The sequence below is a fragment of the Elephantulus edwardii genome, unplaced genomic scaffold (genome assembly GCF_000299155.1).
Source record: "Elephantulus edwardii isolate Elephantulus edwardi_28Jun2011 unplaced genomic scaffold, EleEdw1.0 scaffold00125, whole genome shotgun sequence".
NCBI classification, from domain to species: domain Eukaryota; kingdom Metazoa; phylum Chordata; class Mammalia; order Macroscelidea; family Macroscelididae; genus Elephantulus; species Elephantulus edwardii.
In genome coordinates this window covers 6,603,124-6,607,226 of record NW_006399875.1, presented here as the reverse complement: position 1 = coordinate 6,607,226, position 4,103 = coordinate 6,603,124, and positions in this window count along the sequence as shown.

The following is a 4,103-nucleotide window of genomic DNA, read 5'->3' as shown; positions in this document are numbered from 1 at the left end:
CCCTCTATGAGGTGGATTGATTCAATGACTGGGGTAATCGGGATGGGTGTGTCAGAGGCAGTGCGATTGGCACAGGATAGAGCAGGGCTTAGGGCTGTTGTACATAGGGTCATTTTGAGTCACAAGCGACTCGACGGCACATAACAACAACAACAACCTGCATCATTCAAGATTTTACCTATAGAGTCATCCAATATTGCAACTCAAGGTTTGAATTTGTTCTTAAGTTCTTTCTGGTTAAGGAATACCAAGTGTGTTTTTCCATTTTTTTTTTTTTAACTCTAGTTCTTTTACAGTAACTGGGGCAATGAGGGTTGGTGTGTCGGAATTAGTGAGACTGGCTAAGGACAGGAAAGGCCTCAGAGTGCTGTATATAGGGTCACTGTGCATCACAGGCAACTCAATGACACATAACAACAATAACATACTATGACAGGTTTGGAAGCAGGAGTGGCATCCACTTCCCAAACAACATTCCTTCAGAAACTCTATGAACTTTTATAAATGTCAATAGTTGTAGATGAGCTTCAGGCCTTTTGTTCATAGGGTTGCTGTGGGTTGTGCTGGACTAGAAGGCAATCAACAACAACAATTAGTTCTTTGTGTACTTAATTATCACATTTTGCTTTGACTTCTCAAGTTGCAGTTTGACATCTTCTGTTCAGCTCCTTTCCCTTCCTTTGTTTTGGCTTCTTTAATTTCAACTGTCATCAGTTTGGTTTATGCTTGTGTCTGCCTGTTCAAATCTGCTGTTGAACCCCTCTCATTAGATTTTCATTTCAATTACTGCTCTTTTTCTTCCACAGAATTTCCATTTTAATGTTTTTAAAATTTCTATCATCATGACAGCGATGGTGAGGATGGCGCAGGGCAGTGCAAGATTCAGATCTGTTTGTTCACAGGATGGCTATTGAGTCAACTAACAAAACAACAACAACATCTCTTAATTAACTCACCGAGCAAATTTAACACAGTTGATCTAATGCTTTAGACTAATAGCCCAATAGCTGAGCTTCCCCAGGAGTGGTTTAGCTTCATTCACATACTTTGGATGTGTTATCAGGAGGGGGCCAATCCTTGGAAAAAGACATCATGCTAGGAAGGGTAGAGGCTCAGAGAAAGAGAGGAAGACCTTGAACGAGACCTTCGGACACCGCGACTGCAGCAATGGGCTGAAGCATGTTGTTGACAGTAACAATGGTGCAAGATGGGAGGAGGCTTTGATGTCTTGCTCCCAGGGTTGCTATGAGTTGTAGTTGATGTGAAGATAACAACAGCAACCACAACATCTGTCAGGGAACCAAACTGTGGTTGTCTCTGTATTATTATAGTGACATTACTGCAAACGCCAGTGAAGTCAGTTTAAAGCAGGGGTAGAAGAACTAGTCAGACTACGAAGAAAGGTCTGACGATTTCCCTTCCAAAAGTGCAAACCTTGCAAACCACAACAAAACACTGAGTCACGTGCTTTGTCTAAATCACCACGGGAGGCAGAAGACATTGAGCTCAGTGCTGGACAGCACCAGTGAGCGTGTGGTGGACTCCTCCTGGGTTGGCACAGTAACCCCAAGAAGGAACTCAAACAGCTAGTGACGGAGGATAAGGTGGGACCTGGCGTGTTTATTTTGTCCTAATAAAGTCATCCTGAAGTCACAGTGGGTTCCACAATAGCTAACAGCAACAATGTGCTTTAGAATACTTTATTGACTGAAAACTAGCCTTTATTACATTGTGATGTTGTTGTTGTTGTGTACCATCTAGTTGGACCCAGAGCTGACCCTCTGGCAGGTTTTCAGAGGCAATTATCCCTCGGGAGGAGACCGCCCATCCTTCTCCTGCAGCTGGTGGTCTAGAACGTGCTTTCGGGATTGCAGCGCAGCTTCTTGCCCTAGTTATTGTAAACTAACCATTCCTCAGGGATCCACGGTTTGTGCTTGCTAAAGGTAGGAGACACACATCGGTTACGTTTTTAGATTACCCTGGTGAAGTGTATATTCCTTGTAATATATGGTCACTGAGATGATTTGCCAAAGATACCTGGCTTTTAAAAGGAAGAAAATGGGGGTAGGCGGGGTGGGGAAGGCACTGTGTCTTTAAACACACCCCCAAGACTTCAACATGTGGGGTCAGGAACAATGGCTGCCTTCAGTACTGCCCCCCTAGGGATCACAAATAGCCATCAGCAAGGCAAACTCACACCCCACCTGCTGGAGGTCAAGGTCCCTGGGCCCACCAAGCTGCCTCTGGACCCAGGGTCCCACTCTGATGGACTTGGGATGGGAGTAGTGGTGGCAACCGTTACCTGGGAAGAGAAACTTCCAGAAGTTGGCCAGTTTCTGAAGGAGCTGCTGCCTGGGTGCTCGCGTGGTTCCCTGGACTCAGAGGTCCTGAGACTTGATTCAGAAGGCCGCCTCTGTTCAGCAGTTGCTTGGCTTCAGGGAGGGTCCTGGAGGCCCCTCCTCCACCACCTTCCCACAATCCTCGCAGCGGTCCCGTGGGGGTGGGGGGACGCCTGCCCTGCTGGACACTGAGCCCGAGAAGAAGGGGTGAAAGGTCAGCTGGCGAGGCCCGCAGGCTGGCCCTTCCCTGGGCTGTGTGTCAGGGGGCCAGAGGGGGCCCCCAACAGGACTCTGGACTCTGTGGGCCTGTTTACCCTCCAGCCTTCCTGCACCCCTGTGTCAGCTCCTGGTCCCCCTTGCAAAGCCCCGGAGGTCCCCTCTATCACCACCTCCCAGCTGAAGCCAGCCCTCCCACACAGCCCACCCACCATGGACCCTTCTGTCTATGGGGGGAGAGGGGGCACACGTGTCCTCCAAAAGGCCAACGATGGGCACTCTTCATAATAGCGACAGGGGAGGCGGCAAGCCGGGGGCTCATGGATGCCTGTTCGCAGTCACCAGTCCAGGAAGCTAGTTCCCCAAGGAGGGCAGCCAGGGGGATCCTCGACATGAGGGGACAGTGTCCAAGGGAGAACTGGCCTGTCCTCAGAGTCCCCGCCACAGCCTAGGCCACACATCCCATCCACGCCCAGTGGGCACGGTGCTTGGTGGAGGGGTGGGGTCAACTGTAGATGGGGAGTCCTCCCCCCTGAAGCTCCACCCCGCGCCTCCCTGGCCACTGCCCAGCCAGGACCTGAGGTCACTCTCTTAGCTTACTCCACTCCCGATTCAAACGCCCTTGAATGGGGGCCTAGCCCCGCCACAGCCCAGGACCCCAGCTGCTCCCAGCTCATTCCCCACCCAGACCCAGATCTTTCCAAACTCCAGTGAGCTGGTTGCAGCCCCGATGAGGGGGCCCCCTGCAGCCTACTCCGCTCCTGGTTTCCTCTGAGCTGGAGCCTGGGTGTTGCCTGCAGCCCACATCCAGTCACTGCTGCCTGGATCCCCGGCAGCCCACTCCTCTCCTGGTTTCCCCTGAGCTGGAAGGATAGGGGGGCACAGCCCAGATCTGGTCCCTCCTGGTCTCCCTACTCCTCGCCTCTATTGCCCACCCCCGCCTCTGACCTACTCCTCACTCAGGCCAGGTCTCTGCTACATGGACTGGCCCTGCTGTTCCCCTTCCTCTTCGGAATACTGCCCTCCCAGGCCCACTCAGATGGGTAAGAGGCCAGGCCCTAAGTGACTCCCAGGGGAGAGTTACTGTGGCCTGTCTCTGGCTAAGGGCCTTCTGGGACAAGCTTCCTCTCTTGTCTTATACGCCTGATCTTTGCGGAAGCGGTCTAAAATAGTAAATAGCTGTTGTCATGCTTTACCATGTAAGGTCTCACAGCTGCACCTCCAGGGCTAGTAGTAAAGAGCTGTGTTGCCATCACAAAGGCGTAAGGATAGAATACACCAGTTAGCTTCTCAGAAGAAACAGGAGCAAACTCCTCCTGTGCAGTTCACTGTCTTCTGCAAACCTGCTGAAAGGTCAGCTATGCCTAGGGAATACATTTTCCCTCTTTCTCCCATGAAGCAGCTGGTAGGTTTAAAACATGAGTTGATGCACATCCATGTTTATATCGTGGCTTTGTTCACAATAGCAAGGAGTTGGAAACAGCCTAAGTCTCCATCAACAAACGAATGGATAGAGAAGCTGTGGTATATTCACACAATGGAATACTA